Raw genomic sequence first — 22,433 nt, 5'->3', positions numbered from 1 at the left:
TGCTAGCTGTTAGGCTGTCCCCCTTGATGACCCGCCTAGTGCTTCCGGATCAAGCGGGATTTGTTCCCACCAGGTCCACCTCGCATAATACTAGATCCCTGTTCGCACTATCGCACTACCTGCAACCCTCGGTTAAAGCGGTGGCTGTCATGCTCGACGCCGCGAAAGCGTTCGATTCTATTGAGTGGCGTTATATGCTCACTGTCCTCAATAGGATGGGTTTCCCTAAACGGTTTGTCCAGTGGATTTCCTTGCTATACACGCAACCATGTGCAAGGGTCCGGATCAATGGCTATGTTTCAGCTCCGTTTGACATAGGGCGGGGTACACGGCAGGGTTGCCCCCTGTCTCCCCTGCTCTTTGCGCTGGCATTAGAGCCGCTAGCGTGCATTGTGCGACAAAAGTACAAGGACTCGGCGCTGCAATTTGTGGCTAGGCCACTGCACATATCGCTCTACGCAGACGATATGCTGCTATACGTTCGCGACCCGGAGGTTCATCTAAACCCGCTACTTAGAGAGTACATCCGATTTGGGGGACACTCAGGATTAGCTATTAACTGGTCCAAATCCTCACTCATACCTCTCACCGATGCTACGGTTCCCTTTGAGGTCGATTACCCGCTAGAGTGGCAGCAAGATCCGATCCTCTACCTGGGAGTCATGTTTCATAGGGATCCAGACGAAGTCATGCGAGCAAACTACGGAGTGGTACTCTCCAAACTGGACGATAAGGTCCGTCGTTGGATCCATTTACCTCTATCACTAGCTGATAGAATCGCGATCGTCAAAATGAACATCCTGCCCAAGTTACTATACCTTTTTAATAATATACCTATCACGCCAACGCGAGAAGTCTTCCGCCGCATAAAGTCCCTGGTACTAACTTTGATATGGGCGGGTAAACAAGCTCGTATTGATCTGCAGACACTGACGCTCCCGATTGCGCAGGGCGGCTTCGGGGTGCCTGATTTTCTTCTGTATTACCTCTGTGCCCAGGCACAGTATGCAGCGTACTGGTACCATGAGGTCCCCTATCTCACCCACACGGCCATTGAGGAGGGTGATGCCCATCCTGTCCCCCTGTCTGCAATAATGTTGCACACTAGACCACCACTACATACAAAGGATATCAACACTGTAGACACCACGATTAAAGCATGGAACAAGCTTGGGCAGTTGGCTCACAAAACCCCGTTATATGCACCGGGCATGACATTGCAGTATCATCAGGCGCTGTCAGTCACCAACGAACAAGTGGGGATGTCTTTGCTGACTCGGGCTGGGATCGACAAGATGGGTGACGTGTTTAGGGGAGGCACGTTCATAGACATCGACCAATTGAGTTATATCCAAAACCAGACTCCTATGTTTCGATTCACGTACTATAGGTTAATGAGGGCGTTGAGGGAACATTACCCGACATTCCCTGCGGAACCGGCAAGCCTAGCACCTCTGCAAATGCTGATCACTACACGGGATCTATCACACTTAGTGTCCAGACTGTACGCTGCTGCACAATCAGAAATAGCAGGCCACACACTTAAGGCTAAAGGGCGGTGGGATGCACTACTAGATACACCATTAACAGATGAGGAATGGCACAGCTCCTGCGCGTTAACGCAGATACTGACACCAAACGGAAACCTGAGAATTATTCATTTCAAGTTTATTCACCAGGCCTACTACACACCGACAAAACTGCGTAAATTTGGGTTGCAGGAGGAAGACAGGTGCAAGCGTTGTAGCAGAGAGGGTGCGGACTTTGTGCATTTGGCCTGGACTTGTGCGAGGGTAGCAGGGTACTGGGAGGAGGTCACCGCCACACTCACGGTCATGTTGGAGGATGAGGTGCAGTGCACGCCACAGGTCTGTTTGCTGGGTATTATACCCCAATTCAGAGCGCTGAAACGCAAGTTCTGTGCAATCGCCTTGTTATTAGCAAAAAGGCAGGTGGCGCAATGTTGGCACAGCCGTAGGGTGCCGACTAAAAAAGTGTGGCTTCATGACATGTCCACCTGCCGGGATAAACTGCAAACATATGAAGAAAACTTACCAGCGAAATCGAGGCCGAAGGACATATGGTGTTTCTTAACAGATTACCTAAACTCATTGCTGAAAGATGTGGAGGACTAGCACGTCTTCTGATTATACTGGCGTGTGTGATGTTTGATGCGCAAATTAAAGTCGGATGGAGGCTCCCCTAGGGGGGTACCGGGGACACTGTGTCGCTCCCTATCTAGGTTGTGAGTGAGGGCAATGTAAGGTCTTAAGTTGGGGTATGTTGAACTTTCCTTTTTCTAAAAATGACAAAATGTAAGACTCATATCGACTGTCTGCTAAGAGACCTACGGAGGGCGCGCAAGGCGACTCTGCCTGGAGTTTCTACATCGCTTTTCATGGCTAACTTATTGTTTATTGGAGGTCCATCGTTTTGTGGCGAGCCGGCCTCAGGGTTGTAGGCTCATGCTGTGTAATTTGCTTTGTGTTAATAAAAGTCTTACGCAAAAAAAAAACCAAAAAAAAAAACATTGTTTAAGCCCAGATTCTGTTTGATGGCTGAGGAATTTTATCACAGATGTGTTGTGTGTCAACAAATGAATGTAGGGAAAACAACTGCAGTAACACTGACTCACACTGGGAGATAAGGAGGTCCATTCAACTGCAAGCTATTAGACTTTATCGAGATGCCTGTGTGCAACAGGCTGAGATACATCCTGGTGATTGTGTGCTTCTTTTCACAGTGAGTTGGAAAAAAATAACACTAAACAACATACTATTATCCTTGGTTGTATCTATCTACATCCCTCTAAAACCAAGCGAGAGATAACTTTGAACAACATTTTTCCCATCATGAGAGATCTTTTTGAACTCTTCCCGAATGACATGTGCTACTAATGGGAGACTTTAATGCCAACTTAATGGAGAAAAACCTGGACCCCTCCCTTCTAACTTCACTGGATAACCAAATGTGGGCAATCCCAGATATAAAATGCCGGTATCAACGGAAGGATAATCAAGGGACAAAGGTGGCCACAAGTTTAAATCAACTAGGGCTTCATATCCTAAACGGTAGGTTGGAGTCCAACTCACCCGCTGCGTATACCCATGTATCTCCCTTTAAAATGGATTCCTTGGACTACATGTGGATCTCGGTCGCCCACTTCCAATTCATCCAGGAATTTGTGGTAACCCCCTCATTGGAAAGTGATCATGCCATCTTAACATGCAAAGTTCTATCAAATCAGAGTTTATAGCCAAAAATCTAACTGATTGGGAAAGATTCAACATTGGAGCCAATTAGAAAATTACACTGGACACTGGACCAACAAGAGGCAATTGAAGAGAAGGTGGTCAACTTTTTGGAAAACTTGAATCAAGAGCCTAGCAGCCAGCTGACGCCACCACTGTGGGAACAGGTAGTGGAGGACCTTAAAAAAAATCTATCTGTAAAGAGTGTCAAAAACTCAAACAATTATCCTTCATCTATACCCCACCTCAGCGACCTCAAGCACACCAGGCTGAGTATTAAACACAAATTAAGTTCCTTACTGCGTAAAAGCACACATACCAGCTTAGATTACAAATCCTTACGAAAGAAGATTTTGACCACCCGCAAAGAGTATAGGAAATTAAGGTTCAAAGATAAAAGGATAAAAGCAGAACAGCGTTGGACACTTGCCCATGAAATCATAAAATCAAAAGATCAAAATAGATTTTGGAACTGGGTAAACAAGGCTGCTAGACCAGGCCAACCATCCACCCTAATGAATGTCTCCCCCACTGAATGGGAGGCCCACATTGAAACCCTCTACGTTGAACTCGATAAATATAATTGGTGTAACTATCATAGCTCCATCCCTTGCAATCCCCTCCCTGGAATGTCACCAATTACTAAGATTACTTCAAGTCAAGTTGCCCTCATAAAAAACAAATGCGTCCAGGAGGGGCCCCTGGCCCGAATGGGTTACCAACAAAGATATACCAAGCCTCGACTAACAAGTGGGCAGCGCTCCTGGCCCCCTATTCGAGACATGTAGAATGGGTGGTCCCATTCCTGATTCTTGGCGAGGTTCTCTCCTCGTCCCTATCCACAAAAAAGGTCAGCGATCTAATCCTGATAACTACCAGATGATTACACTCCTCGATGTTGATGGAAAGGCCTGTGCAAGCGTCTTATTACGAGAACTGACCAGCTAGGCGGAAGACCATAAATTAATACCTTTCACGCAAACTGGCTTTCAAAAGGGCTGCCACATTGATGACAATCTGATTTGCTTAGCCCATATGATCGAGGTTACACTTGCAGCAAAAGGAAAATCACTGTTCCTGGGATTTATTGATTTCCAAAAGGCATTTGACAGCATTGCCCGCCCCAGGCTCTGGGAGAAATTGCTCAAATATGGAATTCTGCCGACTCTATTGAACGCCCTCACCGCCCCGTACTCTGATACTTGGGTCAAAATAAAAGTCTCTGCTGGTTGGTCTACAACCAACAAAATCATGACCAACAAAGGCCTAAAGCAGGGATGTATCTTAGCCCTTTACTTTTTAATTTGTACCTCGCAGATATACCGGAGTGGCTGGCCCGCTCTCATGCTTTCCCATCAAGAATCACATCTGTTAAAATCCAGTCAATGCAATACGCAGATGATACGATTCTACTTGATCAAATACAGGTGGGCCTTCAACGACTTTTTGATTCCTTGGCGACATATTGTGAAACCAATGCGTTGAAGATTAATATCTCTAAAACCAAGGTGATGATAGTCTCGAGAAGCCGAGCGAGACAGCGCCCCTGGTACATTGCTGTGAAATCTATTGAGGTAGTCACCACTTACAAATATCCTGGAGTCTGACTAGAACACAGAGGGAGCTCGGGTCTGCAAAGCGTGGCAATGCAAAGTGTGGCCCGCAGTCTGGAGGGGGCCTTCCTATGAACTAAGAAAGCTCTCCATTCTCCTGACTTCACCCTGTTAATTAGAGTGATACATGCCAAACTACTACCTACAATAGCCTTTGGCGCCACTACTTTTAAAGATAAAATGTTCATCTGGCTGGACAGAATGCAATCAGCCTGTTTTCGTAAAGTGTTTCACCTACCCAATTCGACCTCTCATGACCAAATCCGCTTGGAGTGCCGCTTGTTCTCCCAACATTGGACCATGAAAGCAAGATTCATTGCCTACTGTGTAAAAACAAAAATGGCCCAAGCCTCCACACTAAAGAGTTGCATCTGTCCACTGTTAAATAACCCCAGCACTTCTTGGAATACATTTTTAAGATTCTGTTTGGACGCTTTAGAAGCCCTCGATCTATGGGCGAGCTCGCTACCCATAGCGGTTGCCACCAAAGCCCTGACTAAACAAGCAAAAATACTATCATTGGAAAACGATGCAATATCCGTGAAAAAGCTATCGCATGGCAGCTGGGCTTTAAAACTATATGATCTAAAAAGCCTACCACACTACCTCTCATCTTCCATGAAGCCATTAGTGAAACACCAGCTAATGAGACTACGTCTTGGGCTAATCCCCCTGGTGGGGTACAATTATGGAAGGAGGTACAAGGCAGACATGTCCTCCCAGTGCCGCTACTGCAGCAACGGGGAAGAAAATCTAACACAGGTTCTGTGCATCTGCAGAACCTTACTCCCACTTCGAACTTATTGGTTGCGCCCCATCTGGAGAATTCTTAATGTGCTGACCTGTCATGAAGCCTTAGAGGAGTGTATGAAAGGGGAATCAGCGCAAGTGGCCACCCGTTTTGTAAAATTTATGACTAAGATTAATTCAATTCTACCGGCAGATACCACCCATGAACCTTTGCTGTATCAGATATGAACTTGCGTCCCTCTTTTAAATTGAGAGCTGAAAGTGTTTTTTATCTTCTATTTTGTATGAATTACAATGATTTTAATGAATTGTGCAAATAAATCTACCTATCTATCTATCTATCTATCTATCTATCTATCTATCTGAATCACTGTCAAATTATCGATTTCACTAAATTCGACCTACACTAATATCGTGTCTCAAATATTGAATACAAATAAATCGACACCCTATATTTATTTAAAAAACTACTAAAACATCGATCAAACAATATCGTTATACTAAAACATCGAAATCCCAAAAAATCGAAAACACTCATATCGGAATTAAAAATATCGACACTTATAAATAAGTATACAACATTACAAATTTATCGATAACAAAAATATAGACATAAATAATATCGACGTTACCTGAATATATCGACATTCTTAAACTAATCCAAAAATATTATTAAACACACGACACATTCAAACTATTAAAAATTATTTCATATAACAACATATAAACATACCAAACAGAATTAAAAAAATATACCTCCCTAAAATAATGCTTAAAAAATACTACATAAATTAAAACGATTTAAACAAACACATGTAAAATACACATTTTTAAATTAACATAATACTTTTTAAAAATCTATCCTAAATCGATAAACTATACTTAAAATACTTTAAAACACACAACATATCTAAATACCTATTTCACATACAACTAACTTAATTAATTTAGTAAAAAAATTCAAACTAACCAATAGAAACACATTTCAAAGTATCTAACCAATTACATAGAAACACAAATTAAAAACACACTACATAAAGAACTAAATTCTACACTCTAAAACCAGCAGAAAATATTCAGCTTGAAGAAACCCTGCAAATTTCTCGACAACCTTAAAGAATCATCTGATAACCAACAAAGTACAAACAACAAAAAGTAAGTAATCTTAGTTTTCTGATTAAAATGTTAAATTAAATGTAACCTACTATTTAAACTCAGAACTTAAATAATTAATTATCTTTCTATCTCAACATATTTCCACTACAGATTCAACATTAAGAAAAATAAGAACATTTTCGACAAACTAAAACAACCAAATAAAAAAGTAAGTATAATAAATGTTTTTTTTAACACTAATGAAAAGCTAAATAAAATTCTCCAATTGTATAAGCATCTAAAAAAATCCAACTTAACTTTCACATTTTTTAAAAATTGTAAACACATGTTTTAAAATAAATAAAATGTCAAATGCTTGTTTAAATAAGCCAACTTCACATTTAAATAACAAACAAAATATTAAACATACATTTATTTATTTCAACAGACAACTTAACCAGGAAAAGCAGCAAAATATCAAGAAAATATCTACATTCAAGAACAAATAAATAACACTTGGTAAGTATAGAAGACTTGCACATGTCCTATTATTCATGGTAAAAAACCCACAATGTTAATACTTCACTAACTAAAAATCTAGATACATGTTTTTTAACAAGTATTTACTTTATCTACAATAAACTGACCTTTTTTACAATAAAATATAGCATCCTACAAAATGTTTAACCAAAATACACATGTAAACATTCACTAAAAAATACTTAACTTTCTTTCCACAGACTACTAAAATTCAGAAGAGCATCAAGGAAAAAAGACAACATCTACATTCAAACTCAACTACATTACAATTGGTAAGTACCTAACTATAGAACATATACAATTCTGTATTTTTATATTAAAAATACATTTTCTAATATTATTTAATACATCCTTTCTGGATTTAAGAAAAGAAAAATGACTGAAGATGCAAGATTTATTACATCTCAGAAAGGAACATTTTTGTTATGCTATATGGGGTATACTTATACTCAGGAAAAACAAAAAGACCTTAAAGTAAACTGGAAATGTACTAAATACTACTCTAACAAATGCTATGGGCGTGCAACAACTAGAGAAACAAGTGTAATTAATACAACTGAACACAACCATCGACCTAATATCTCAGAAATAGAGGTTAGATCTACTCTTGAAAATATTAAAGAATTAAGCAGCACCTCAGACCTACCAACAAGCGTCATACTTAAAGAATTACTACCTAAAGTACCTAGAGAAGCAAGAGGTCAATTACCAACAATAGCTGCTATAAAAAGAGCAATAGCTAGGACAAAAAAATCAACAAGACCAACAATACCAACACCTAAAACTTTTGAAGAGGTCATAATTCCACCTGACCTTACCATAAATCATAACGATGAACCTTTTATCTTCTACAATAACAACAATAAAGATAAAAGGATAATAATGTTTGCTACAAACAACAACCTTAAAAAATTAAAAGAAAGCCAAACCTGGATGATGGATGGCACATTTACCATATGCCCTAAACCATTCTATCAATTATATACGATACATGGGCAATACCATAATACATGCATACCATTTATCTATTGTTTGTTACCAAACAAACAAACCTCAACCTTCAATAAATTGGAACCTCCTGAGGCGCAGCCGGGAGTAGCGTTAGCTTTGATTTTTACTGTGTGATACCTTGTTTTTAACTAAACTTACCGATCCCTTGGGCACCTCATCCCCCTTGGCGCAGGCATCCCCGCACAGCGGATTTATCGCTGGTGCGGGCGAGTGTTTCTGTCCTTCTTGCCGCCATTCCTGAAGTCTCAAGACATGCCCACCTGGGTTGGCCACGCCCCTTCACCTGATATATAACGCGCGCTGAGTGCAAGCGCTGCATTATAAATTGGAACCTCCTGAGGCGCAGCCGGGAGTAGCGTTAGCTTTGATTTTTACTGTGTGATACCTTGTTTTTAACTAAACTTACCGATCCCTTGGGCACCTCATCCCCCTTGGTGCAGGCATCCCCGCACAGCGGATTTATCGCTGGTGCGGGCGAGTGTTTCTGTCCTTCTTGCCGCCATTCCTGAAGTCTCAAGACACGCCCACCTGGGTTGGCCACGCCCCTTCACCTGATATATAACGCGCGCTGAGTGCAAGCGCTGCATTATAAATTGGAACCTCCTGAGGCGCAGCCGGGAGTAGCGTTAGCTTTGATTTTTACTGTGTGATTGTGAGCGTGGGGTGGGGGCGGACTGGAATAACAAGCGTGGAGGCCGTAAGTAGTGCACTATCTCGTAGCCTGTTTATTTTTACAGTATGGTTTCCAAGGTTGGGGCACAAGGGAGAAGAGGGTTCAAAACAAAGGATCGCAGGGTCCGGCTCCGGGATGGTGAGTCTTCCTGTGGTGAAGGTCCAGGGACGTCTGGTTGTCTTGACTGGAGCTGTGCCTGGTCCGGTGGGCAGTAGTCGGTTCAGTTCCCGGACGGTGGATCCTCAGAGGGGGGGGAAGGAGAGAGAACAAATGGCCGTTAGTGCTGTCGGTCCGGCTAAGAGGATAAGACCTTTTCCTTCACCGGGTGTGTTGGGACTAGAGCGACCGTGAGGAGGGGGAGGGGTAGGCAAGAGAGGGGAGGATACAGCGCGGTCAGGGCAGAGGGTGAGTCGGTGCTAGAAGGTGGGTGGGGAGGGGTTTATTTACACTTGTGATCGTGCCACTCTCACACAATATTAGACTCGATTCCCAGTGCGCAGTGCAACGTGAGGGGGGGAAAGCTACTGTACAAGGGTCGTATTTACAGCCTATTATTTACACACACACAGAACTGGTACTCACTTGGCCCGCCGCAACTCCGTCCTTGAGTTGCGGCCGCTCTCCAGCGTCCTCCTCTGGACTCCACCAGTCCTCTGACCAGACCTCGTCTCCTGGTTCGGGTTCGTCTCTCTTCTCCGGGGGTTCTTCGCACGCCGTCTCCTGCCACGAGTCTTCCTGCTTGAACGCCGCGTTATCGGTTCTTCCTGCTTTTCTTTGATCCGCCTCCGGATAGGGGGAGGAACTTCCGGGGTCGCGAGGGTGCACTTCCTGTGTGTTCTGCTTCATGACTGGTTCCTGCAGGGGAAGAGAAAGGGGTGGAGTCCCGTGTGTGATGGTTGTCCGGGTAACAGGGATCTGTTGTTGTGACCGGGAGGGGCGACGGTGTATCAGCGCTGAAGGCGCCGTGGTCCCATCACATCCCCTTCCCCTAGCTGTCCTTCTTGATCGGGTAGGCTGGCAAGGGTATCGAGACAGATAGTCAGCGTTTGCTTGATCAGCGCCTTTCCTGTGGAGAGTCCTGAACCGGAAGGGCTGCAGGGAAAGGAACCAACGAAGGACTCTTTCGTTGTGCCCTTTGTTACGGGCCATCCATTCCAGCGGGGCATGGTCGGTGTACAAAGTGAATTCACGGCCTTCGAGGTAGTAGCGTAGGCTTTCTACCGCCCATTTGATGGCTAGGGCCTCCTTCTCAACTACGGCATAGCTTCTCTCCCGGGGAAACAGTTTTCTGCTTAAGAAAAGGATGGGCCGTTCGTCTCCGTTGGGGTCCTTCTGTGACAGGACCGCCCCTAGACCCTGCTCCGAGGCGTCTGTCTGGAGTATAAAAGGCTGTGAATAGTCAGGGCTGATGAGTACAGGTTGGGACAGTAGGATGTTTTTCAAGAGGTGGAAGGCATCAAGCAAGGAGGGATGTGGTTGTCGGAGGGCCTCTTCAGTTTTTATGGACTTCTTTAGCAGGTCGGTTAGGGGGGCTGCGATCTGCGAGAACCTGGGGATAAACCGTCTATAGTACCCTAACAGACCTAAGAAGGCCCGTAGTTCTTTTTGAGTCTGGGGAAACGGAAGGGAGTGTATAGCGGTGATTTTGTTGTTTTGAGGACGGATCAGCCCTTCCCCCAACAAATACCCCAAGTACTTCACGGTTTGAGCGGCCAAGGTGGTTTTCAAGGGGTTGATCGTGAACCCATAGGATCCCAGGGAGCGTATTACGTTTTTCAGGTGACATAAGTGTTGGTCCCAATCCTCACTATAGATGAATATGTCATCTAGATAAGCCCCAGCATACAGAGCATGAGGTCGTAATACCGTATTCATAGCCCGCTGAAAGGTGGCAGGAGCCCCGTGAAGCCCGAAGGGCATCACCGTGAATTGATACAGACCGTCTGGGGTGGAGAAGGCCGTCTTCTTTCTATCTTCAGGTCTCAAGGGGATCTGCCAATAACCTTTACAAAGGTCGAGCGTGCTGATATATTTGGCTCTGCCTATGCGCTCAATCATTTCATCCACGCGGGGTAAGGGGTATGTATCAAAGGAGGATATTTTATTAACCTCCCTAAAATCGATGCAAAAACGGACCGATCCGTCAGGTTTTGGCACTAACACAATCGGTGAGTTCCACTCACTGTTAGAGGGTTCGATGATCCCCATGTGGAGCATCTGGGCCACTTCTTCCCTAATGACGGGTCTTCGAGCCTCAGGGAGTCGGTAAGGGTGCTGACGTACCGTTTTCCCTGTTTCTGTGAGAATGGCATGTTCGATGACTGACGTGTGGCCAGGGGAGGAGGAAAATACCTGTTGCAAGGGCTGAAGAGCCAACCTAAGTTCCTGTTTCTGCCCGTCCCTCAGGTCCGAGTCCATACAGACCTCATAGGGGAGATCCTGTTCGTGATGGCTGTTCATGAGGACCGGAACAGGTCCCACCCATTCTTTCAGTAGATTCACATGAAATATCTGGGTGACCTGTCGGACAGGGTCGAGCTCTATTTCATAGGTCACGGGCGTGACCTGTCTCAGGACGGAAAAGGGGCCTTGCCACTGTCCCAGCAGTTTGTGGTCTGAGGAGGGCATTAGGAGGAGGACCAGGTTACCGGGTTGAAAGGAACGTGGTTTCGTGCCTTTATCGTATTGATGTTTTTGTTTAGCTTGGGCTGCTGTCAGGTTCTGTCGTACAATGTCTCTTATTTGCCCTAGCTGGGTTCTAAGGTTCTGTACGTACTCAGGCAGGGGTCTAGTCCTGTCGGGTTCTGCCTCCCAGGCCTCCCTGGCCATGTCAAGCAGGGTCCGAGGGGGTCTACCATATAGAAGCTCATATGGCGAAAAGCCGGTGCTACTCTGGACCTTGCAGCGGATGGCAAAGAGGGCTAGGGGCAGCATCTCCTCCCATCTCTTGCTCTCCAAGGCTAGGAGTTTTTTTAGGGTGGTTTTTAGAGTGGCGTTGTAACGCTCCACCAGGCCGTCTGTTTGGGGGTGGTAGGCGGAAGTTCTTATTTGTTTCACTCCCAATTGGGAACACACCTGCTTCATGAGGGCCGATACAAAGGGGGTCCCCTGGTCAGTAAGTATCTCCCTAGGGAAACCCACCCGGGAAAAGATGGTTATTAATGCTTTCGCTATGTTCTGGCTGGTGGGCTGGCGGAGCGGTATGGCTTCCGGGAAGCGGGTGGCGTAGTCCACTAGAACTAACGCGTACCGACAGCCGCTTCGGGAGGGGAGCATGGGACCTATGATGTCCATCCCTACTCTGCTGAAGGGAACGTCTATCAGAGGTAGGGGCTGAAGAGGGACTCTAGGGGGTCGATACCTGCTGTTCTTCTGGCAAATGGGGCAGGCCCGGCAGTACTGTTTGATTTGCTGGTGGACGCCTGGCCAATAGAACTTTTCCAGGATTGCCTGACCTGTGTTCTCGTCACTGAAGTGGCCCCCAAGAAGATGGCTGTGAGCGAGGAACAACACCTTCTCGCGGAAGGGTCCTGGGATGATCAACTGAGATGGTTGTTGGGGTCCCCCTTTTCTGTACAATAGTCCGTTCTTTTTATAAAAGTGAGGACCTACATGCAACGGATCCTCGTGGTCCAGGGCCCTTCCCCAGGCGTCCTGCAGGATGGGGTCTTCCTGTTGGGCCGCGCGAAACTCTTGGTCGATTTCCCATGGATGTTCCTTTACCCTCACGGGCATGGCTGTAGAAAAGTTCCTTTTCTCCTTTTTCTTCTGTGTTTTGGATTTATGCTCTCGGACGGTTGCTGCTCCGACTGGGGGAGGACTGCCGGAAAAAGGGGCTTCCGACCACCACTTTTCCAAGCTGGCTGTGGTGTCCTGGAGAAGGCGAGGAAGTCCATGATAGTCACTGCCCAATATGACCTGCTCGGGTAGGGAAGGAATGAGCCCTACGGTTAGGGTGCTTCCGTGATCCAGGGGGTGTTGCACCTGAATGTTGGCCGTGGGGTACACCTTTGTGTCTCCATGTACGCACTGGATGGCCACCGTTCCGGTCATTGGTCCCACCGGGTGTGGTAGCTCTTGGGGTCTCAGGACGCTCTGTCTGCATCCGGTGTCCGCCAGGGCCATCATCGGGTGTCCCTCTATACGTACCGGGCGATGAAACGCAGGAGGGCTGGTCCCCGAGGAGAGACATACATAGTTTCGGACTACTCCCACCTCCATTGGCTCTTCTTTCTGGGGACATACCCGAGCAATGTGTCCGTAACCCCCACAATTGTAGCACTGAGGACCAGGAGGTGGTGGTCTCGCCATCACTGGGTAGAGGAATAGAGGGGGAGGATCGGGCTTCCTGGCTAGGAAAGGTCTGGGACCTCGGGTGTGTCCATGTGCTTGCGGTTTGTGACTATGTTCTTCTTTGGGTTTCTGAAAGTCCTGGGCGCGGCTATATGCGCTGGCGATTTCTATCGCGTTCTCCAGTGTCAGGCGCGCATGCTGGCGAACCCACTTTTGAGTGGCAGGATGGAGCGAAGCTAGGAACTGTTCGAGGTATATTTTGGAAAGGATTTCTTCCTTAGTGGCGGTTGAGGACTTCAGCCACCGATCCGCCAGATCTCTAATCCTAAAGGAGAGGGCTCGAGGTGTCTCCTGTGGTCCATCTTTGGCTTGGCGTAGTCGTACCCGATAGGTCTCGTCATCGATGCCGAGTCTCTCAAGGATACAGGTCTTGATGTCCGCATAGGGGGTCAGTCCCTGCAGATTAGCCTGTTGGTATGCCGCCTGTAATTCGCCAGTTAGCAAAGGACCAAGATAATGACCCCACCGGTCGGGAGGCCAGGCAGCGGCTTGGGCCAGCCTTTCAAAATTGGTAAAAAAGAAATCCGGGTCCTCCCCCGGTACGTACTTTTGAAGAACCACTGACGGAAGGGAGGTGGTGGGTCGTTGTTGGCCTAGGACATCGGTGAGTTTTCCCAAAGCCTGGTCCTGGGCAGTACCCTGTCCCTTCAGCACGTCGTGCAATTGCCCTCGGTCTTCTTCTGCCGTTTTCAAGAATTGCTCCATCATTTTTCCGAGCTGTTCCTGGGAGTCTGCTAGTTTCTTCACTGCGGCCTCCATGCTTCCGGATGATCCCACTTCTGACACCACCTGTGAGCGTGGGGTGGGGGCGGACCGGAATAACAAGCGTGGAGGCCGTAAGTAGTGCGCTATCTTGTAGCCTGTTTATTTTTACAGTATGGTTTCCAAGGTTGGGGCACAAGGGAGAAGAGGGTTCAAAACAAAGGATCGCAGGGTCCGGCTCCGGGATGGTGAGTCTTCCTGTGGTGAAGGTCCAGGGACGTCTGGTTGTCTTGACTGGAGCTGTGCCTGGTCCGGTGGGCAGTAGTCGGTTCAGTTCCCGGACGGTGGATCCTCAGAGGGGGGGAAGGAGAGAGAACAAATGGCCGTTAGTGCTGTCGGTCCGGCTAAGAGGATAAGACCTTTTCCTTCACCGGGTGTGTTGGGACTAGAGCGACCGTGAGGAGGGGGAGGGGTAGGCAAGAGAGGGGAGGATACAGCGCGGTCAGGGCAGAGGGTGAGTCGGTGCTAGAAGGTGGGTGGGGAGGGGTTTATTTACACTTGTGATCGTGCCACTCTCACACAATATTAGACTCGATTCCCAGTGCGCAGTGCAACGTGAGGGGGGAAAGCTACTGTACAAGGGTCGTATTTACAGCCTATTATTTACACACACACAGGACTGGTACTCACTTGGCCCGCCGCAACTCCGTCCTTGAGTTGCGGCCGCTCTCCAGCGTCCTCCTCTGGACTCCACCAGTCCTCTGACCAGACCTCGTCTCCTGGTTCGGGTTCGTCTCTCTTCTCCGGGGGTTCTTCGCACGCCGTCTCCTGCCACGAGTCTTCCTGCTTGAACGCCGCGTTATCGGTTCTTCCTGCTTTTCTTTGATCCGCCTCCGGATAGGGGGAGGAACTTCCGGGGTCGCGAGGGTGCACTTCCTGTGTGTTCTGCTTCGTGACTGGTTCCTGCAGGGGAAGAGAAAGGGGTGGAGTCCCGTGTGTGATGGTTGTCCGGTTAACAGGGATCTGTTGTTGTGACCGGGAGGGGCGACGGTGTATCAGCGCTGAAGGCGCCGTGGTCCCATCACAGTGATACCTTGTTTTTAACTAAACTTACCGATCCCTTGGGCACCTCATCCCCCTTGGCGCAGGCATCCGCGCACAGCGGATTTATCGCTGGTGCGGGCGAGTGTTTCTGTCCTTCTTGCCGCCATTCCTGAAGTCTCAAGACACACTCACCTGGGTTGGCCACGTCCTCTTCCAACTCTCTCTTCACTCCTATATAGCATGTGTATCTACCGGAAGCGCAGGGGAGGAGCGCAGCGGGCGCGACGTTTGCGCGCCAAAGGCGCGCTTAAGGCAAGCTCGTCTGCGCTCGTCTGCGCCGAGACCGGGCCCGGGGCCATACCCCTTACATCTCAGCCTCAAAAGACCAGACAATATAGCGCGGTAACTCTCTGCAGCATAAAGCCCTTAGGAACAGACTGCGGCTTGCATTGTTATAATGCAACAGAACTTCCAGATACCTGTCCAAAATGCAAACTATCTCTTGAACCTAAGCAGGTCCAAGAAACGAAACAGGAGTACTGTATGTTTATGTTAAATTGCAGATCCCTGCCTAAACGTAGGGTGCAAATTGCCCTTTTGTTAGAGGAACGCATGCCAGATGTAGTGTTTCTCACGGAAACATGGCTCGCGACAGACTCCGACTCTGTCTTAGTGACAGCCCTCCCTCCAGGTTTCCAAATTATCCGGCAAGATCGTCCTGAGGGGAGAGGAGGAGGCCTAGCAATCTTATATAAAGAGCAGTTCCACTGTCGAGTCATCCCGGAAACAATCCCAGATTGCGAGAGCTTAGCTTTTACTCTGGAACTCTCTCCTAACAACTGCTTCTCTGGAACAGTAATATATCGCCCCCCGGTCCCCCCTAAACAGTTCCACAACCATCTTCCTTCGATTGTGGCTGAACGCGTTAGCACTGCCTCTAATTATACTTTGCTAGGAGATCTCAATTTTCATTTTGATACTGCTCTGGATCATACAGCCATGACACTTGCAGATGACCTAGCCGCTTTACAATTAATCCAACGAGTGAAGACCCCGACTCACGTTAAAGGCCACTTACTGGACCCTGTGTTCAGCAACTGTGCAGACCTTGTGGTTGGACTACCTATCTCCCTCCCGTGGACTGACCATTTACTGGTGCCTTTTACCTGGACCACTTTTAAGCCACCTCCCGTAAGACCTACGATAAGACACGCCAGATCCTGGGCGCGGCTACCAGTTGATGAATGGACAAGTAAGCTCGCTAGTGATCAACCCTTCTACAACGAGGATCCTTGTCTGGCCAATCAGGCTTACGAAGACTGGATCACACAATCCCTTGAAGCCACCCTCCCCCTGACTAAAATAACGCTGAAACGTTCCCACAAATCTGCCCCCTGGTACTCAGAAGCTCTCAGGGAAAAGAAACGACAATGCAGGAAAATAGAAAGACAATGGCGTCTAGACTACTCCTTGGAGGTATAAATTCGATATCGAGAGGCAATTAATACCTACAAAGCCGAAGTCAAAGCTGCCCAATCTGTATACTTCTCTGATAGAATTATACTAGCTAAATCCAAACCGAAAGAAATTTTTCAAATACTGAAAAAACGTACAAAACTCCCATCTTCCAGCCTGCATGAGGCAAAAACTACAGCCCACTGCAATGACTTGGCAGAATTTTTCCACCAAAAAGTCAATAAAATCTACTCATCCTTCTCCTCTACAGCCATTGACCCCTTAGCTCAGGACCAAACTAATCTGGTAGCCACTCTATCAGAATCCTTACCTACATTCGACCACTTCCCCCTTCTAGATCTTGAAACCTTGGAGTCCCTGGCCCGCAAGGTAAAATCTGGGTCTCCAGCCGACCCGGCACCTCCAGATGTCATGATGTTAGCATCCCAGGTCACTTTACCTACCATTATGGACCTCTTGAACGCATCCATCACCTCTGGCACCGTCCCTCCCGCTTGGAAGCGGGCCATGGTCCGAGCCCTGCTAAAAAAATCTAATCTGGAGCCCTCGGATTTTAGCAACTACCGGCCTATTTCCCTGCTCCCCTGGGTGAGCAAAATCCTTGAGAGGTACATCAACCTCCAGCTGGTGAATTTTCTTGAAAACAACCAGCTGTTGGATGCCACCCAGACGGGTTTTAGACCCGGACATGGAACAGAGTCCGCCCTCTTAGTAGTCACCGAGGAATCCAGAAAAATCCTAGATCAGGGAGGATCAGTGGCAGTGATCCTCCTTGACCTCAGCGCGGCATTCGATACGGTCAGCCATGACACCCTGCTGAGCCGCCTTTCGAGTCTTGGAATAGTGGATGGAGCTTGGCTTTGGCTAAAATCCTTCTTGAGTGATCGATCATTTCAGGTATTTGACGGAGAGACAGTGTCCATGAGTAGGCCATTGAGGTGTGGAGTCCGACAAGGCTCCGCCTTAAGCCCTGCGCTTTTCAACATCTATATGGGACCACTTGCTGAGGTTGTTCGTCCATTTGGGGTTAAGATTATTTCTTACGCGGACGACACCCAGGTGGTGGTCTCATTGGCGCAGGAGGCCGACCGGTCGTTGTCAGGTGGGCTAACAAAGTGCTTACAGGAGGTAAAGGGGCGGATGACGTTGTCATCCCTCAAGCTTAATGGAGACAAAACGGAGCTGATGCTCCTGGGCCCCTCAAACCCCATTTTTTTCAACTTATTGTGGCCCCCTTGTCTAGGCACCCCTCCAGTACCTAAGGAAAACATTAAGAGCCTTGGGGTGTGGCTGGATAAGACCCTCTCATTTAACATCCAGGCTACAAAGCTTTCGGCTACCTGCTTCAGCCTTCTTAGGATGTTAAAAAAATACTCCCTCTTCTACCTATGAAGGTAAAGCAGGTGGCCATTCAGGGTTTGATACAGTCCAGCTTAGACTTCAACAACGTCCTCTACCTTGGCGCCCCGGAGTACACCTTGCGTAGACTGCAGATGCAGAACTGTGCGGCCCGCACACTGTTACAGCTTCCACGCAGACTATTAGCCTGCATTGGCTACCAGTGCGTCAGAGAATTATCTTTAAGGCCATGTGTATTGCCCATCAGGCTTTTTGGGACACAGGTCCTAGGATCATCCGTGACCTAGTAAAACAGTACCAACCTAGTAGAAACCTCCGATCTAGCCAGGCCTTCATGGCTATAGCTCCGAGAATAAAAAAAGCAAGGTCTGGCGGCAGGACATTCACCTACAATGCCGCCAAGACCTGGAATTCACTTCCTCTATATCTTAGATCTAACGCCAACCTTTCCCTATTCCGTAAACAGCTAAAGACATTCCTGTTTAACCCCCCTCAGTAAATTTTAGCTAGCTACTGCTGTCACGTTATTTTTATTCTGGTTCCCAGCGCTTGGACGCCCCCGGGCAGCAACCGCGCTTTTATAAATGTACTTTTCATTTCATTTCATTTCGACCTACACAGAAATCTTAAACAAAATAAAGGAAGAAACAACAGACTTCTTTCCCCTAAAAATTATAATAGACTTTGAACAAGCCATGATAAATTCCATCCTTAAACTATATCCTCACACATCCATACAAGGATGTTACTTCCACTTTAACCAATGTCTATGGAGACATTTGCAAAAATTAACACTAAGGGGTCGATTCCGATCTGGTAAAAAGCTCTCCGAATTGCCGTTCGGAGCGTTTTTCCCGTACGAATCGTACCATGCAACGTCCCCCGTACGAACGACGAAGTACGATCCATACCAGGAGCCGTACTCCGTACGAATCGTACAGGGACCGTACGAATGAAATCCCCGTACGACTCTCCCTCGGAACCCGCTGTACGCGACATCTGTACGGTTCAAAGCCGATTTTTCAGACCCGGCAAGTACGATTCGTGTTGGGTACGCACTGTACGACCCTTTTCCTACGGGCGCTGAAAACAGCCGTAAAAGCAGAGTTCGCCCCGAAACAGGTACGGAACGGCCCCCCAGGGTACGGCGCATACACCCCATGATCGCAGGGGTACGCGCCGTACCCCTGCGATCATGGGGGGTACGTGCCGTACACCCAGCGTACATGGGGTACGCACTGTACCCCATGTACGCTGGGTGTACGGTGCATACCCCATGTACGCTGGGTGTACGGCACGTACCCCCCATGATCGCAGGAGTACGGCGCGTACCCCTGCGATCATGGGGTGTATACGCCGTACGGTGTGTATGTGATTGTGCGCTTTTCCGTATGAATCGCCCTTACCTGATGTGGACCGTACGACTCGCGTCCTGGTACCCCGGTCGGGATCGTACTCGTCGGGTCGTACGGCGTCTGTACGAGTCGTACGGAAACGACTCCGGATGCGAGTCGTACGGACGGTGATTTTACCGGATCGGAATCGGCCCCTATGTGTTGAATATGCCACGAATATTACATTTGCATACCAAATAAAACACCTGATAGCCCTAGCATACGTGCCAATAACCGATGTGGCTGAGCACAATAACCTTTGAATAGAAAGTCCTTTCTATACAAAAAATTAACAAAAACTAGCTCCACTTCTAGATTATTTCGAGGACACCTGGGTGGGTAGACTACACAGGTCAGGCCACAGACGCCAACCCAAATTCCTAATACCTTGGTGGAATGTATATCTACCAACCCTAAACCAAGAAGCCAAAACAAACAATGCAGTGGAGGGTTGGCATAAGGCCTTCCTAGCTTCAGGTGGCCGAACAACTCCTACACTACAAAAACTCCTACTAGCAATACAAAAAGAACAAAGTTTTCAGGAATTAAGAATGGAGCAATCTGTCTTACAATTAAAACCTAAACTATCAAGACAAACGGCCCAAATGTACCAATATTTACAACAACAAGTACAACTTTATCCTACGACAAAACGACTAGAGTACTTAAAAATGATTGCCAAAACATTAAACTAAAAACATTAACCATCTAAAAGTAAAGTAATCCTAAAAATGCCTCTATATAAACAAACACATTTCCTTCACCAATGATTACATATTTATTTTATTGACAATATTTAAATATTCAAAAATATGTTGACAAAATAAATATCTAAATAAATAAAAACAGTATAACAAATGTACATTTCCCAAACCACAAAAATATTAATATAAAACCACTTACCTTTCACAACAACGTAAATAGCAAATCCAAATGTCCATAATAATCCAGGTAGTAATAAATTCCAAAATTAAAAATAAAATACCCCAATAAAATGAAAAAATACAACTGTAAAAAATTCTTGGAATATCCAAATAAATAGATAATCCAGAATCCATCAAAAACCCGAAAAAGGTTTAAAATATTAAGAAACGCTCCTAGAAACCCAAAAAATCAAGGAAGTGTAAAATACATATTAGTTGAAACAACTAAAACACACCTCCTTTTGGAAAAAAAACTGAAAAGTTCCGAAACCGTAAACGCTGTATCCAAAAACCTAGAACACAAAAATAAACATTCCCACCCACAATAAACTTAAAACCATACATTATTAATCCCCAATACATACATATTTAAAACGAAAAGTACATAAATATACACAAACACAATAACTCCAACAAGGCCTTATATCGAGAAAACGCTGAGAAAACATAAAAACGTAAATAACGAACTAAATACAATCTAAAGTCTAATACAGAAGTCCACAAACTCTAAATGACAAACTACTACCTTCAAAACTTACTTAACATAGTTAAAATATAAAGAATATAACTCTTACCTTCTCAGACGCAAAGTAGCTTGCAACCGCAAGCTTGAATCTTCCAAAATGACACAAAAAGACTAGGGGGTCCATTATGATGACGGGCGGACTTAGTCCGCCCGCCATCACATCGGGACTCGGGACCGCCCGCCTCAAGGGCGGGGGTCCCGATCAGGGCATTAGGATGCGCCCGCCACACAGGCGGGCGCATCCTGTATGGGTGCAATTGCGGCGGGCGGAGCAGAAATCTCTGCCCGCTGCCATGTGTAAAGTGCACGTTTTGCGTTTCAAAGTGCAACATGACAGGCACCGCGCGGTGCCTGCCATGTTGTACTTTGAAATGTGGGGGGTACCATAGGTACCCCTCCATGTGCAACCCCCCAAGCCACGGACTCCCAGGGGGCCCGCAACGGGCCCCTGCAGGGAGTCTCCGCATGCCTTTCCGTGGCGGCAGTGCCGCCACGGAAATGCATTGGTGAAAGCCAATTGTAATATGGCGGGCGGTGTCTAACAGACACCGCCACCATGTTACAGGTTTTCCGCCCCGGCCGCTAGGCGACCGGGGCGGAAAAAAGGCGGGCGGTGTTTCGCACCGCCACGGTCCCCTCCGCCATCCTAATATGGCAGAGGGGAATTGTGCTGATGATGTCGGGCGGATTTCCTCCGCCAGGCTGGCGGTAGCCACCGCCAGCCTGGCGGAGGAAATCGGCCCGTCATCATAATGGACCCCTAAGAGCGGTTACAAAATAAAAGACCCAAATAATAATGTAACCACAAAAATAGTTAAATGAATGACTTAAACATTTATTTAACATTTAAAATTTTCGTTAAACTTTATTAAATGATTTTTCACAATGTATGCAATTTATGTATGTTTATTACAGAAATATATTATTATATTCATATATTTAAAAATATAAAATAAAATATTATTAAATTTCATTTTTTTTTAAATGTATTAAATATTTTTCTGTTACAATTTTTGAAGCAAAATGTATAATTTTCATGTATTTAGTTAAAAATAAGTGTAACATTTTAAATTTATTAATATTAATAATACAAAAGTAATAATAATACAATTAAATATCATAACACATTGTATTTCTAAAATTTTAACAAAATGCTTATATTGTTTAATATAAACAATATATAATATCGGTGTTGTTTTTGATAAATATATCAACATGTATAACATAATTTTACTACTAAAGTTATATGTTAAAAATATTATAAATAAACATTAATAAAATGTTTGAAATGTAAAATATTTTTTTCCAACTGTATATACTATATACATTTCATTGAGGTAGGTGCTGGACAATGAACCTATTTAATTTACTATTCCAACTCCAATCTACATTTAATTGAGGTAGGTGCGGGACACTAGACCTATTTAATTTACTATTCCAACTCCAATCTACATTTAATTGAGGTAGGTGCTGGACACTAGACCTATTTAATTTACTATTCCAACTCCAATCTACATTTAATTTAGGTAGGTGCTGGACACTAGACCTATTTAATTTACTACTCCAACTCCAATTTACATTTAATTGGGGTAGGTGCTGGACACTAGACCTATTTAATTTACTATTCCAACTCTAATCTACATATAATTGGGGTAGGTGCTGGACACTAGACCAATTTAATTTACTATTCCAACTGCAATCTACATTTAATGGAGATAGGTGC

This window comes from Lissotriton helveticus, chromosome 10 (genome assembly GCF_964261635.1).
Source record: "Lissotriton helveticus chromosome 10, aLisHel1.1, whole genome shotgun sequence".
Lineage (NCBI taxonomy): Eukaryota > Metazoa > Chordata > Amphibia > Caudata > Salamandridae > Lissotriton > Lissotriton helveticus.
This window is presented reverse-complemented; position numbering follows the sequence as displayed.